Here is a 17140-nt window from a genome sequence, read left to right on the forward strand (position 1 = left end):
GCATTAAGGCAGAGGTTATTGGCGGCACACCACTCCTGGATTGCAGACAGACAGTCAGAGATGAGGGAAGGAGAGGAGGAGGCCGAGGGTAGCCTGAAGATGAGCTGGGTATCATCCGCATAGCAATGAAAATTGGGACAGAGAGCGGCGATGCAGTGGGCAAGGAGTGCCAGGTATTGGTTGAAAAGCCAAGGGGAAAGGTTAGAACCCTGGGGGACGCCAAAGGTAGAGAAAAAGATATGAGAGGGGAAGGACCCAAGTTGGACCTGGGAGGGTTGGTCGGAGAGGAAAGAAGTCAGCCACACCAGAGCCTGTCCAGTGATACCCCGGTTATCACAGAGACGGTTGAGCAAGATGGCGTGGTTGACAGTGTCAAAGGCAGAAGAGAGATCAAGCGAGATAAGGACACACAGGGTGTTGGAGTCAAGGTTGGAGAGAAGGTCTTCACTGATGTTCAGGAGAGCAGTTTCTGTGCTTCTGGCAGCCCTGAAGCCAGACTGATGGTCATGAAGACAACCAACAGATTCGGTGTGGAGATTAAGATGGGAGATGGCCAGTTACTCCAGGAGCTTACCCAGGAAGGGAGTGATTGAGATTGGGCGATAGTTAGCCGGGCAGGAGGGGTCAGCAGAGGGTTTCTTAAGAAGAGGGTGCACAAGGGAGTTCTTCAGGGGGAATGGGAAGATTCCAGTGGCGAAGGAGTGATTGCAGAAATCAACCAGGGCAGGAGCCAGGGAGTCGATGTGGTCCTTGATAGTTTTGGAGGAACCGGGGTGAACCTGTTTTGACGAGACTTTCATAGATCGGACTTGTCGAGAAACCTTGTCTGCAGAAAAAAGGGGAAAGGAAGAGAGGGAGGGAGGGGGGTGGCAGCAGAAGGGCCAGAGGAAGAGCAGGGGATAGAGGGAGAGAGTCGATAGGAAGAGAGTGAGGACAGGATGTCCTGAGTTTTGGAAATTAAGTGAGAAGCCAGTGCCGTGCAGAGGGCCTGGGAAGGGACAGGAGAGGTAGAGACTGCAGCAGGATTTGCCAGTTTCTTGCAGATTTTAAAGAGTTCAGCCGAGTTGTTAGATGCCGCAGAGATCCGAGCTTGCATATGGGCTCTCTTTTTGGTGAGAGCGGAGAGCCGGTATTGCCGTTGCAGCAGGCGGCAGGCCAGTTTGTCAGAGGATGAACATGAAGCATGCCATTTCCTCTCGGCCACCCTGCACTTGCGTTTTAGGGTGACGAGATCGGAGTCATACCAGGAGTTACACTTGGCTTTGGGCTTCAGGCGGATTCTCATGACAGGGGCAAGGATATCAAGAGTATCAGATATAGCAGAGTGGAGCATGGAGAGGGCTGTGTCAGGGTGGGATTCAGCCAAAGGGGGAGGAGCGGGTGAGAAGGTGGCGGCAAAAGCCTCAACTGACACGCGCTCCATGGGTCGGTTGACCGCAAAGGTGGGTGGCAGTGATGAAGGTGGCTTGGCCTGAGGAGTAGGGGGGGTGAGGGGTAGGGAGGGTGAGGTGGGAGGACAGGAGAAAGTGAGAATGGCATGACATGTCGTAAAGAATATACCTGGTGAAATCATTCGAAGTTTGGAATATTCCATCCCCCTCTGTCCGATTGTAATTGTAATTTCCAAAGTTTTAATCTCGGTGCTTTTTTATTCCGTAAAAAGTTTGCAGGATGCTATCTACCCTCTTCCATGCGTGTTTCATTACATGTAGGGTGAATCATACTTAAACATAGTTTAATTTTGGAGCTAATATCATTTTCATAGCACTTACTTTACCACCAATGGACAGGTTGAGCTGATCCCAACGATCCACTTCCGATTTCATCTTTTGTATCACCATATCCAGATTTAAGCTCATCGTGTAACCCAAATTCAAAGTAATCGTCAGGAACCATCTGAAGCCTAAGCCCTTCAGTAACATGCTATTTGTGTAGTGTGAACATGGTAGAGACTCGGATTTCGACTAGTTCACTTTATAATTTGATATTAGACAGAATTTTTCAATCAAGTTCATCAATTCTGAAATGGAAGAAGTGAGCTCCTGGACTACCAACAGCAGTTGATCCGCGTAAAGCCACAACCTTTGGCATATCCCATTGTATTTGATTCCCACGATCCTATCATTCGATCTTATAGCTTCTGATAAAGGTTCCATCGAGATAATGAAGAGTAAAGGAGACGAAGAGCAACCCTGCCTTGTCCCCCGTTGCAATTTGAATCTACCAGATATAATTCCATTTGTGTTGATCTCAGAAGTAGGTTCTTTGTAGAGCACTTTGACCCAGCTCAGGAACTAAGGGCCAAAATTCATTATCACCGTAGTACCCAACAGGAAATCCCACCTCACACGGTCAAAGGCCTTTTCAGCATCAAGGGATAAGGCCACTGAGTCTAATTTTAGCTTCTGGCATTCCTCCAGGGTGAGCAGCAACTTCCTCATGTTCGAAGCCGAGGCTCTACCCTTAATGAAACCAGCCTGATTTGGATGAATTATTTTAGAACGCATTATCTCCAGGCTGTTGGTCAGGACTTTAGATAATATTTTACTTTAAGCTGACTGGTCTATAGCTACATGGGTCGAGTTCAGGGTGACCCTGTTTATGCAGAAGAGAGATTGTAGCATGTCTTATAGTCGGTGGCAGTATTCCTTTTGATTTACTGTTCACAAACTTGTCTCTCATTAGTGTTAACACACTTTCCGGCATGTAGAATTCAATTGGAAGCCCGTCTGGACCTGGACACTTCCCCAAGCTCAGACTCCAAATTGCTTTCCTCACCTCTTCAGGAGATATTTCTGAGTCTAGGAATACTTTTTCAACATTTGTCAATTGTTTGATCTGTAGGGTTCCGAAAAACTGTTCCAATCGGACCAAATCCATTCGAGAGGGATCACTGTACAAATTCTTGTAGAAGTGTTTAAAGATTTTATTAATTTCATTTGGGTCCCTGGTCACACCTTGATCACCTTTAATGGCACTAATAGATCTGTTTGCTTCCCTTAATCTTAGCCTGTGAGCTAGTAATCTACACACTTCTCTCCCCCTTCGTAGTATCTGCATTTTGACCTGAAGAGTGCGAACTCCGCCTTATCACTAAGAATCTTGTTCAAGTTGTATTTCATTTTCATCAGCTTTGCAGATTTCCCCACATTAGGTCTTTTTCCAATTTTTTGATAGAGATTATTAACTTTTCAGCTTCCTCATCTCCTTTTTTCTTTCTAATACCAGACAATTTCATGTTCACACCACACATTACGCATTTCAAGGCTTCCCGTGCAGTGTCAATTCCCACCTCGCCATTTAAGTTTGTTTTAATATACCCCTCTGCCTCATCTATTAACATATTTTTCAGTTCATCCTTTTTCAAAATCATGGTATTTAATTTCCAAACCCTTGTTGTGCTCGATCCATAGCTGAGAGTGAGATCTAGTGTAATGGGCGCATAGTCAGAAATAACGATCCCCTCGATTTCGCAACTTACGATATTTTGCTGTCAATCTTAAAGGAGGAGTATTGTGGGTCCAGTCTTTTGATCATTGATAGTGGTCCCAACAGAAGTATCTCTGTTTTTTCATTATTCAGGCATAGCCAGTGAGTAGCCATCCATGCCTGGACGGTCATATAGATGGAATTGAGGCTGGAGGAGTCCTTGGGGTAGTTGCCAGAGAGGGCAAGAGAATTTGAGTGTCATCTGCGTAATTTGTGTAAGATATGCCAATAGAGTCAAGGAATGTGAACATTGATATTGTGAATATATTGTAAAGTGTTGGGTATACACAAGATTCTTTAGGTACCCCACAAAGGGGTGGGTGGGGAGTTGGCATGTTCAGAGAAAACTCTCATGGATCTGTCCCCTAGGAAGGAGGCGATCCAGATTGTTGCCTCAGGTGAGAAGTTTGCAGAGGTGGATAGGTGGTGGCTCAGAATTGTTTGATCCACCAGGTTGAAGGCTGTTGATAGATCAAGCAGTAGCAGCAGGGCTAGTTTGCCTTTGTCTCTGATTTCGTCAATCTGAATATTAAGGTGGAGTAATGCTGATTCGGTCCTATGCTTGGGCGGAATCCTGATTGGCGTATACCTAAGATCCGGTTGGCTTCTAGGTGTCTTTGGATTTGCTCTGCCCAGAATTTTTAATAAGAATGGGACTGTTGTGATTGGGCGATAGTTGTTTGGGAGGGTGGGGTCTAGTGTGGGTTTTTTGATAAGGGGGAGCACCCAGGCTTCCTTGAGGCTGGTGGTGACTATGCCAGAGGAGAAGGAGGCATTGATGAAAGCGGCAATGCGAGGTGATAAGGTGTTAGCACCGTCTTTGATGAGACTAGCTGGGCAAGTGTCTCCTTTACAGTGTGAAGGTTTGAGACCTTTCATGATGGATATGACTTCATCTTCAGTGACGTTGGTGAAGTGGAACATAGGGAGATCTTGAGGGGTCCTTGTATGGGGAGGGGGAGATGTGAGTAAGGCTTGCAAGTGTTTTAATAAGGATTGTATGGTATCGATTTTCCTGTGCAGGGAGTCGATTTTAGTGTGCATGGCGTCTTGAATGTTGGTGCACCAAGGGGCATCTTTGGATATGGTGTTAGGTGGGTTGGTAGGGTTTGCTAGCTCCCTAAGTATAGTGAAGATTTCTTTGGTGTTGGATTTTTCATTAGCAATGCAGGCACTGTATGTGGCAGCTTTGGCTGATAAGATAGCTTTTTTGTAGTGTTTGGAAGCTGTTGTGAATAGAAACCTTTTTTCTTCTGTCTGTGATTTCTTCCAATTAGCTTCTGCTAGCCGTTTGTTGGCCAGGAGTGTGTTAATATCTGGTGTGAACCATGAGTTTCGGTGCACTGATAGTTTGAGTTCATGTGGTTTAAGCGGGGCAATAGTGTCAACCGCAGTGGTAAGGATTTTGTCATACAAGTTGGCAAGTGTGTTAGGGTCTTTGTCAAAGGGGGGGCATAGGTAGGTGTGATCTGAGTCGGGGGGTGAGGTGTTCCTAAGTGAGGTTTCTGGAGCTGCGTGCAAATGTGGGTGGTAAGGGGATGGTCAAGGGAGGTGTGTGCGTAATAGGTGATATAATAAATTGTATAACGTTGTGATCTGACCATGGGCAAGGGAAGTTGGAGAGGATGGCCACCTGGCAATTAAGGTCCACAATTCAATCTAGGAGGTAACCCTTGTTGTGCGTAGGGGTGCTGATGCATTGTAGAAAGCCTAGAGCACTGAGTGAGTTGGAGAGAGATGCGGCTGCTGAGTCATTGGGGTCGTTGTACCTTAGGATGAAATCACGACGGAGGATACATTTCGTGGTGGGTGCCCAAGGTGTGTAGGAGTTTTTCCTCAAAGGACAGGACTGAGCCTGGAGGACAGTAAATGGTATGAATGGTGATTGTATCAGAGTCACAGAGGGTCTGTTTGAATGAAAGGAAATCAAAGTTGTCAGCCGGGGTGGAGCTCAGTTCCCTGATTGAGAGTGCGTCTTTAGCTAAAATTGCTACTCCTCCACCTTTGGCAATGGCTCTGTCAGCACGGAAAACGGAGTACCTTGTGGCAGGGCAACGGATAGGGCCGGGCCCGAAGCAGCATGTAGCCACGTTTCTGTGGTCATTAGAATGTCGAGGTCTAAGGAAGAGATTAGATTGTGTATGTCGAGGGCGTCTGCATGAATTGATCTTGTGTTGATTAAGGCGCATTGTAGTAGTAGGGAGGGTGCATGTCTTTTGATGATGGCTGGGTCAGCCTTAAAAAAGACCTTAGATCTAGCTTTCAAGAGGGTTTCTGTTTGCACTCCAAGGTGAGAATTTCTTAGGGCAGTGGATTGTGGGGCGCTCAGCAGCACGGTTCTAGGGCTGTGAGGCAGTCTTGAGCGTGCTCCTAGGGGAGCATTTTTTAAGGCAATGGATTCCGGGGTGCTCAGCAGTACGGTTCTAGGGCTGTGAGGCAGTTTAGTGCTCGCTCCCATGCAGAGGTTTCTTGAGGTGGCATATTTGATGCTTGGCCGTGCCAGGGGGAGGATGATGCTTGAAGATAAGTTACAATGGGGTGACTGTGTCCAGGGGCATTGGTAGTGGTGTTCCGGGAACAGGTTCAGGATGCTTCATGAAGCAGTTTTGTTTGCCTATGTGTGATGTATCAGGTGAGGTCGAGGTGACTCTCGAGTGGCACATAATTAGCTCACGTGGCGCTTGAGGCATGACACTGAAGGATATGGGGACAGAGGGCAGAGTAGGGTACAAGACAGAGGGTAGGGTACAAGACAGAAAGCTAGACGTTTTGAGCACATAGGGCAAGTATTTGTGGGTCACCCAGGAGAAATGCCAAAGTTAAGGAATAGAACAAGGGATAAGGATGGAGCAGTGTCTTATCTGTCTGAGTATCAAATGAAGGATAATCTCCAGTGGAAATGGAGAACAGAGATCTAGAAGGGAGGCAACTACAGGAAGTTCTCAGATGACTGGAACCCTTGCCGTTTGTTATGGCACAGTTCCACTTGGTTTGGTTCTTTGTTCTTTGGTTCTTCTGTGAGTTTTGGCCCTTTCTAAAGCACTTCACAGGTTAGATCAATATATGGAAAAATAAGAGGGAACATAAGTAAGACCTATGTAGTAGTGTAGGGAACTCAGGCAGCTCATCAGAAGGAACAAGTCTTTGGAGACGGTAATTCCAGGCAGTGGTAACCCTGGTAGGCTAGCAGCCTCTGGCCCTAGTAGAATAGGTTAATCTATGTGACTGAGACCTGTGAAACGCTCGAAGGACATTAGAAACAACAATCAGCATACATAGAAGCAGGTAAACCCATGCACAGGATCAATGCACTTCATTAAAGTCAAGTATGAGATGACGAGGAACAATGCAGACGCCAGGACGGGAATCTCAGGGTAACCACTAGAAAGGGGGCAGAAGAAGGTACGTGGAGGAATATATATATATGACATGCGGCCTCGATAAAGTATACTGATGATCGCACAACTGAAGGTTTGATCCATTTACAAGGCGGTCAGCAGTATCCCCTATCTCGCGGTTGTTTCTTGCTGAAGGGCACTCTGAATGGAGACGTACATTTTTCTGTATTTTGTTGTTATTCCGAAGATCATAGCCAAGGGGAAATAGTTATGAGTTATGGCGGATGTATTTATGAATTGTTAATGTTTTATGCATGGACAATTAATGACACTGGAACGTCTATGCCGTTTTGAAATGTTAACGAACCGAGTACTGCCAATTTGATTGTACTGATTTTATTAATTTTAATGTATGAATTTTATAAAAATTATAATTACAAAAAAAAGGAATAACGCATACAACCACAATTCCATGTACCTTATGGTCATCAAGTCAGAGCATCTAATGTAATAAATCTAAGGTAAATAGTTTTTCCCAGATATATATGCAGCAGTGTTGACATCCACAGTTCTTTGCATAAAATCAAATAGTTAAAAGCCAATGAAAACGTCCTTATGCTAATATGCTTTAATATAGGAATATTGTATTGTACATGTAAAATAGCATATTCTGGGCACAGTTGAACAAAATGAAGGCTTGTCTCTGCCTTATCAGGACAGAAGGAGCAACAATCATTTAATGCTTGGGCGTGATTATTCCATAGACCAGGAATTCAATGGCAATAAATTAAATCAAAACCTAGTGACAGCCCAACGTTCATGGAGATACATTGAGGTGTTCAGGTAAAGCTTTAATCCTGAAGAAGACATGGATTGGTGCTCCGAAACATTTTCCTCCGACAACGCACCATCAGTGGAATTGCCCCTTTAGCTAGACATAGCCGCATAATTATTTATTTAATTTGTACTTTGGTCAAAGAGAAGGTGGAAGTCCAAAGGTTGTGCATAATCATAGCTGTTTAGCATTGTAAAATATGGTTGCACCACAGATTTGTATCACCACCCGGTTCAAACAAAAAATGCTCTAACATAATATCATATTTGAAAATATCGCCCTGGTACTTGACAAAGCGGATAGCCATATCTTAAGAGATATGCTCTCCCAAGTTCAATATATAATTTATAACCAGGCGAACATCCAGGAAGACCTAACATCTTACGGCAAAATTGGTTTTCTACTGTTTGGATCTTCTGTGATTCCTCAAAGCCCGTTATCTCTGAAGTTCGTTCAGGACCATATTTTGTGGAATGCCCAATTCATGAAGCACCATCCACAGCTTAAACTTGTTCAAACTATCAAAATCAAATGCTATAGAGAGATCCATGAAAGCAATATATATATATAGGCTTGGCCTTAGTTTGAACAGAATTGGCAAGAATCGGGTATAAATTCAGCACCTGATTTGCCAAGACCTTCACAAAAGCCCAATTGTGAATCAGGGAAGATGTTGTGCGTCTCCGCCCACTCACTAAAATAGTACAACAGGGTATGTGAAAAGATCTTAAAACTCCTAATTAAAAGTGATATTGGTCGATATGAACATGGCAATTGCACATAATAACACATCCTTCCATGTCTTTGGGAAAACGTTCAATTCTATTAAAAATAATAAATAAAAGAACAGACCAAAAACAAGGGTCATATTTAAAAGGCCTGATAGTACAGAGGCTGGTGCTTGTGCAGCTCTCTGAGCTAGAAAGACTTGATATGATATGATATGGCATTTATAACACGCCTATACGCAAGTGTTTCAAAGCGGGATGAGGCAAGGGAGGGGGAACAGAGGGGAGACAGAGACAACGATCTTACTAGGTCAGGTGACATTGAGATTGCCAGGTGACATTCAGCACATACTCCCAAGAGAATCTCAACACATGCCGGATGGGCTCCTCTACTGACATGAGAGCGGGATTGAAATTCTCTCAGTCTAAGAATAGCATATCTCTGGCATTTGGAGTATTTAAATGTCTATCAGAGTAAAGATCAGAACGCCTTGAAACACTTGAAACGCTTGTGTATAGGCGCGTTACAAATGCCATATCATATCATATCATAACAATGGGCTACTCAGACATCTCTAGGTACTGCACTTATTACTTCCCACCCTCTCATGAATGAGAGGAGGTCCACATTCACTAGCTCCCAAAATCTCCTAGTCTCTTTGACATGTGAGGCTTCCAGGAGCAGGTTCCAGGAATTAACCACCAGCTCCTTTTTCGTATTCTGAAAGGCTTTTTTTTATATATTGATCATCTCTTCCTAAGTTCATGAGTGTCAACTGGTTTGGTTTTTAGGGTAATCAGTAGGTTTTTCCTTGCTAAGCTACAATGAGAGTCAAACCGGCCATTTTTCTGTACAGCTTCAAATGGACCTATCAGGGAATGGAAGAAATCTTCCAGCTCCCCATAAAATGTCTGTTGACCACGGGATGTTAAAAACTCATCACTTAAAAGTTTCAGTATAAAGTTATATTGGGAAGTTAATACCCATTTGAAAATACTCGAGGAATTCTCACGGTGCCATCATAGCAAATGGCAATTGGTGCCAAAAAGATCCAATTAACCCTTTTGGGGTCTCATGGACAATATTGGCACTATATAGACTGGCTCAAGTTGACTATTTGTTGATTTACTTTGAAGAACTGTTTAATAACTGTAATATTTTTTATTGCAGAATTGTGTGTAAATTTGATCTGTCTTACTTTGTTAGTAAAGCTGTACCGAAAACCGCGGCGTTAGGGAGCGGAATTGCGTGCTGCGCCCATTGTAGGAGTGTCTATTACGAGGGAACTACAATTCCCATACTCTTTGTAGTCCTTAGCACTACTTAATATCACGTCAGGCGCGCCAGCGCCGGCGCGTCGAAGCCGGTTTGCTCCGGTATAAAATCACTGCTGTGAGGTCTCTTTCCATTGATTGTTGTTAGTTAGTTGGAAAGTTAGAACCATTTTAAAAGTGCAAATTTGAAGCTGTGACATACTTCTGCTCGCTAGCCTTTAGCTTCAGATAATCAGTTTTAATTCTTTTTAACTGAAGAACTGTTTAATAACTGTTTAATATTTTTTATTGCAGAATTGTGTGTAAATTTGATCTGTCTTACTTTGTTAGTAAAGCTGTACCGAAAATCGCGGCGTTAGGGAGCGGAATTGCGTGCTGCGCCCATAGTAGGAGTGTCTATTACGAGGGAACTACAATTCCCATACTCTTTGTAGTCCTTAGCACTACTTAATATCACGTCAGGCGCGTCAGCGCCGGCGCGTCAAAGCCGGTTTGCTCAGGTTTGCTACGGAAGAAGGAAGAAGGGCCATTCGCTTTGCAATACACTGTAAGTAATCAAAATGAGAATTAAAGAGGCGTTAGAAGCCATCCGAATTTCGAGAGAAAAGATAGACTTCCAGGGATATCTGAAAACTCGATCTCAAATGATCACACAAGCCACTGAAACACAAGGGCTTTGCACCGCCCCTTCTGGTCCCCTGTTTTCAGATAAATCCGCTAGTGAACATGACAGGGCTTTAGCTAATTGCGGTCAATCAAACACTTTTCAAGGTGGTCATCAGAATTCTCCCTCTATGCCGGCCCCTGATTGCTGTAAATTGCAGGTTAAGACAACCTTACAGACAGAGGTTGCTGTTACATCCCAGACATGGTCCACTGCCTTGCAAGACACTTTACCGGACATATCTAATATAGAAATTAAAGAGAATAGAGTATGTACTTTGCAACATAATGGAAATATGAATATGGAGATATCTAACGCCCCTCTAGCTGTAGCCTCTACAATAACAATAGATAACCAGGAGGTTAGCCTCAATGCCAATACCACAACATGTTTTCTTAAATACTTGCTACTTAATACAAGGTCTCTTCTAAAACATGCCATAGAAGTGGCATTGATTATAGAAGAATATGACCTGGACATCTGTGCCCTGATGGAAACGTGGAGTCATGAAGCGGCAGACCCCACATTGTCACTTGCCATTCCTGAAGGGTACTATATGATTAGACGAGATAGAACTCAGGGCCGGGGTGGGGGGGTGGCGTTTGTTATTAAAAATTCCTTGAAAACCTGGGAAACCAAAATTGACTCCATCCCAGGGTCAGAGATACTATGCATCAAAATTGCTATTAGCGCAGAAACCACCCTTAATGCTCTCCAACTCTATAGAGCTCCTATAGTGGACCCCACCTTTCCCACATCTTTAAATGGTCTATTACTTTCTTTTTTGAAACCAAACACGAAATTAGTTCTGTTGGGAGACTTCAATCTTTGGCTGGGTAGCGACTCCGATATCACAGCAAAGTTAATGGAGAATACCCTTGACGCTTTAGGATTTATCCATCATGTCAGAGCCGCTACACATTCCAAGGGTCACACCTTGGATTGGATTTCTACTCTTAATCTTTCTGTAACCAATGTAGATAGACAACCTTGCCCATGGTCGGACCATTTTAGTATTGGTTTTCAGTCTAGGATGGAATCCTTTAGGATTAAACCGTCCTATCCAAAAACATCCGTAACTAGTAGGAATCGAAAAAATTTGAATAAAGAGACACTGCATCCCTGGGCCCAATCTTTGAACACCGACATAGGCAAACTAGGAGACCTAGACGCCATGTCAGATAGGCTCATAAACTCAATTAAAATAGTAACTGATAAGCTTGCTCATATCAAAAATAAAATGAAGAGAACCGATCATAATAACAACTGGTTCTCCAAGGAGCTATCAGAATTAAAAACTAAGAAAAATAAACTTTATCACACTTGGAGAAAAGATAAATCTGTTAGTAATTTGAAAATGTATAAAAGTAGTGCTGTCAACTTCAAAAAAGAGGTTATAACAGCCAGAAAGGAGATGTTAAATGAGAGGGTCATTAATGCTAAATCAGACTGTAAGGAACTATTTCAAATACTAAAGGAACAAACACATGTGCTAGGACCTACACCAGACCCAATCATTAAGAATAAGGCCTGGTGTACAGAAATTCAGTCAGCCATGTCAAATAAACTAGATAAGATTAGAGAAACCATAGAGATTAAAAAACGCGCTCTGAACATATCAGACCAGCATGAGAAGATTATACACTCCCCAGCAAATAATAAAGATCAACCGGTATTCAGATTTTTACCCATATCTGAAGAGGAACTGGCAAAAACTATTAGTCAATTTAAGAGCCCCAGTTGTAAAGGTGATCCTTGTTCTGCCATTATAATTAAGGAATGCCTACCCACCTTAATACCAGCTCTTACAAAATTTGTCAATGCCTCATTTGAGTCGAAGGTAGTGCCTGCTAATCTGAAAAATGCTTGGATTACACCTCTACTAAAAAAGCCAAACCTATGCCCGCTTACCCCATCGAATTATAGGCCTATTACCAACACTGCCTTTCTTCTTAAAATTCTAGATCGGGTGGCATATAACCAGATCTCCTCATTAATGGAACAGAATCAAATTTTGCATAAGTATCAATCAGGATTCTGTGCCAATCATGGCACGAAAACAGCACTCCTAGCCCTTAAATCCCATCTCATTCAGGGTATGGACAAGGGCCAGATTGCCTTACTGATGATCTTGGATCTTTCGGCGGCTTTTGACCTGGTGGACCATTCAATACTGTCCACCAGGTTAAGAGAAAACGTGTCCTTTTCGGAAGAGGCTATCCTTTGAATATAATCCTTTCTAAAGGATAGGCAAATTAGAGTTGCCAGCGAATTGGCAGAAGCAGATCCAATGCTATTACTGTTTGGAGTCCCTCAGGGAGCTTGCGTGTCTCTGTGTTTCTATAACATCTTCATGATCCCCTTCTTTCAGATGTTGGAGGAGGAAGGGATCGTGTTTGCCAACTATGCAGATGACGCGCAATGCATCCTTCCCATCTCAGGAATTTACCAAAAGGACGTGGCTTTCATCAATGCAACTTATCTGAAAATACAAGACTGGATGATATCCAATGGCATGGCCCTAAATAGTGCTAAAACCGAACGTCTTTTGGTAGGCTCGCCAAGCAAATTGGATAAGTTAGGAGCAGAATACAAGAACATCAATCTGGACAATTGCATTATCAAAACCTTGTCCAAAGTTAAGACCCGGGGCGTATGTTTGGATACACATCTTAATATGAAGGCTCAGGTGAATAGTCTTGTCTCATCAGCCTCCTACTTTCTTAAACTTTTCCATCATCTCCGTCCATTTATTTCTGAAAAAAACGTTGAAACCTTAGCGAGAGCCATTATTGGCTCCAAATTAGACTATGGATGTAGTCTTTTGGTGGGTATCCCTCAGACAGAGATTCATCGTATTCAGGTAATTCAAAATGGGGCCGTAAGAATAGTTAAGGGTTTAAGTAAAAGAGATCATGTATCAGATGCCAGAAGGAGTCTTCATTGGCTGCCGGTTGGAAAGAGAATTCATTTTAGGCTTCTGCTCATCACCCAAAAATGCATTGTTGGTAAAATGCCATCATATCTGAAGGAGGCCATAGTCGTGAAGGATAAGGGAAGGTCTCTCGGATCCGACAATTCTAATACGCTCAGTGTACCCAGGTATAAGAATAACAAAACAAGGCAGGGGTCATTTGAAGTTGCAGCACCCATTGCATGGAATGCCCTTCCCACGGCATTAAGAACGCTGGCTTCAACAGAACTCTTTAAAAAGAAACTGAAAACACTGCTCTTTGCCTAAACCCCCCAATGGTGACCCGGTTTAGATAACTATTCTGCCGTATTTGTGGTCTGTTTTGTGTTTGTCAGTCTGCGCCCATCAGCCTTCGGGTACCAGGTGCGCATTACAAATCATTTTACATAACATAACATTTCTACTTTTGGCCGATTCATATACCATCACATCTCGACCCGGTTCAGAGTGCCTTGACGCAGCTATGCTTGAATGGGGTAAATAACAAAGGACTACAAAATAAAGAAATCAGACTGCACCTACGCCAACTGGGGCTATTGTTGCTGGGTTGCTCAAGGTTTTGCTGTTCATTAGAAGTTTCATCATATTTTGTCTATATATTTGCACAGCAGTTGATAATGAAGCCTTTACAACAGCAGCCATGTGTGTAATTATCCATTACATGACTTGCTCCAGTACTTTTATCAGGTGTGGTGACTTTGCTCGTCGATATTGTGATCTGTTTTCTATAATTCTGCTGAGTCATTGTAATTCAGACTGGTTTTCTGACTGAACCTTGTTTGACTTTCAGAGCACTGGTAAGGTGTCCCGTGGTTTCAACAAAGTAAAGTACTTCATTTTTTAAAATGCTTCGAATATGTATATGCATTTGTGGGATGAGAGGAAAATAAGGGGGGGAGGGGTGGTAGTGAAGGGGAAGGGAGGTGTGTAAGGTGGCCAAAAAAAGAAACAGTCGAAGTAAAATCTTGAAAAAACACCCATGAAGTAAACTACTACCATTTTTTTCATTGAAATGACACGAAACCCTGAAAAGTTTGTGTGACAGTGCATTCCCTCTACTGTTGACCTTCCGCCTGAATATGTTTGGACATTCTGTGCACTGATAAAGGTCTTCTCCACTGTGTTTAGTCTCATGTTTCATGTTTAGTCAGAACCCCTTTCACACTGAAGCTGTTCTGACATTCACAGCACTTAGAAGCGTTTTCTACAGGGTGTTTCCCTTATATTTAGTCTGTTCCTCTTCAATACTGATACCGTTCCAACATTCAGAGCTTGGTGTTTTCTCTGGTGTGTGTTGTCTCATGCCGAGTCAGATGGCCTTTCCGACTAAATCTTTTTTGACATTCTGAGCACTGATGAGGTTTTTCTCCAGTGTGTTGTTTCTCATGTTGAGTTAGATTGCTTTTTTGGACTGAATATATTTTGACATTCTGAAAACTGATGAGGTCTTTCTCCAGTGTGTTGTTTCTCGTGTTGAGTTAGATTGCTCTTCTGACTGAATCTTTTTTGACATTCTGAGCACTGATAAGGCTTTTCTCCAGTGTGTTTTCGTTCGTGTAGACCGAGATTGCTTTTCCGACAGAATCTTTTCTGACATTCTGAACACTGATAAGGTTTTTCTCCAGTGTGGTTTCTCTCGTGTACAGTCAGATGGCTTTTCCAAATGAATCTTTTCTGACATACTAAGCACTGGTAAGGTTTTTCGCCAGTGTGTTTTCTCTCATGTAGAGTTAGACTGGTCATTCGGCTGAATCTTTTCTGACATTCTGAGCACTGATAAGGTTTTTCTCCAGTGTGGATTCTCTCATGTACAGTAAGATCCCTTTTCCGAATGAATCTTTTCAGACATTCTGAACACTGATAAGGTTTTTCTCCAGTATGTTTTCTTTTATGTTTAGTTAGATCACTTTCATTACGGAATCTCTTTGGACATTCTGAGCACTGATGTTTTTCTCTGGCATGTTTTCTCTCATGCTCAGTCAGACTGCTTTTTCGGCTGAATCTTTTCAGACATTCTGAACACTGATAAGGTTTTTCTCCAGTGTGTTTTCGTTCATGTAGAATGAGATTGCGTTTTTGATGGAATCTTTTCGGACATTCTGAGCACTGATAAGGTTTTTCTCCAGTATGTTTTATTTTATGTTTAGTTAGATCACTTTCATTACTGAATCTTCTCGGACATTCTGAGCACTGATGTTTTTCTCTAGTGTGTTTTTTCTCATGCTCAGTCAGATTGCTTTTTTGACTGAATCCTTTCTGACATTCTGAACACTGATAAGGTTTTTCTCCAGTGTGGTTTCTCTCATGTACAGTAAGATGGCTTTTCCAAATGAATCCTTTCTGACATTTTGTGCACTGATAAGGTTGTTCTCCAGTGTGGATTCTCTTATGTAGAGTCAAACTGCTTTTTTGACTGAATCCTTTGTGACATTCTGAGCATTTATAAGGTTTTTCTCCAGTGTGGTTTCTCTCATGTATAGTCAGATGGTATTTCCGAATAAATCGTTTCGAACATATTGAGCACTGATGAGGTTTTTCTCCAGTGTGTAGTTTCTCATGTTTCTTTAGATATGCTTTCTGCAGGAATCTCTTTTGACATTCCAGACACTGATAAGGTTTTTCTCCAGAGTGTGTTTTTTGATGTAGAGTTAGATGTATTTCGTGACTGAATTGTTTATCACATTCAGAACATGGATACACTTGTTCTTGGAGGTGAGTGTCTCCAGATTGGGTTTTGATGAGCAAAAATGCCATGACAAGAATTCACATGATTTCAAAGTCAGGACATTTGGAAAATGTACACTATAAACCTCTCGTGGGACCCTTGATTTTACCTACAACAGCTTCTTTCTATGGGGTTCTATGGTTGCACTCCTATGGGCAATCTACATTGTGCTGCACCTTTTTCTTGAACACCCCAGTTCACAATTCTGACAACTACGACCACATGCTTTCTCTCGTGATGAATCAGACTGATTTTATTACCAAAGGTTTTCTAGCAGCGCCACACTGATAGATGAATGTATCAGAGTTTAGTAGGTTTAATCTATGTGCAATGATGGGAGCACAACTCATTCCACCTGTGTCTTCTCCGATATAGCATGAGAACAAAAATAAAACCAACGTTTTTCACATTTGCATTGAGTTCATAGACGATTGTCCTTTATGTATTTTCTTGCAGGAAACACGCTGTCCTGTTTAATGGACTGTTCTGTTATAGATAGTACTTGCAAAGGTCCTGTGTGCATGGATTCCACTGATAACCCTTAGACACGGTGATGTTTAATGGAATGAAACAACTTTCACACGCTGAGCTCTGGGACACCAGCAGTGTTCTTCCTTGTAAACCTTTCCAGGGTCTTCATTTTTCAGGTAATTTCCCTGAATTGCAGTGTTGCTTTCTCTCTTCATAGTTCAGCCATCTGTGGAGTTATAACAAAAGATTATGTATACACCAGTTAAACAGCACATAGCAATGATATTCATAGTCTATTTCAGTGGGAATTGTAATATTTTGAAAATTAATGCAGGGATTCAAAGTAGGAGTTGCACCTGGTTGGCTTCTGTTGGACAATATCTGGTGTTTGAGATGAGGGCTTAACTTGATGAGCTATTTTACCAGTGGAGAACACAAAGTGGAAGACAGATTTAAAGATTTCTTTAAGTGGGGCACGTGAAGAGGCAGAGAAAGTGGATACACCTTCTCTTTGAAACTGCACCTTAATACCTCTGAGGAACAAACAGTCAATTCGTGTTTAAGTGTCAAGGCCAAAACTAGCATGTGTTGTCTTGACTTTTAAACATTTTAACACATCTTTCATTTTATGTAATTGCCAT

General features: G+C 42.5%; 1 pseudogene; it reads right to left on the reverse strand.

Moving 5' to 3' along the window:
- Positions 1-7207: 7207 nt before the first annotated feature.
- Positions 7208-17140, reverse strand: part of LOC138525633 (zinc finger protein 84-like) — a 50656-nt pseudogene continuing 40723 nt past the window's right edge.

Source organism: Ambystoma mexicanum, chromosome 7p (genome assembly GCF_040938575.1).
Source record: "Ambystoma mexicanum isolate Mex_15411 chromosome 7p, UKY_AmexF1_1, whole genome shotgun sequence".
In the NCBI taxonomy this organism is placed as follows: Eukaryota; Metazoa; Chordata; class Amphibia; order Caudata; family Ambystomatidae; genus Ambystoma; species Ambystoma mexicanum.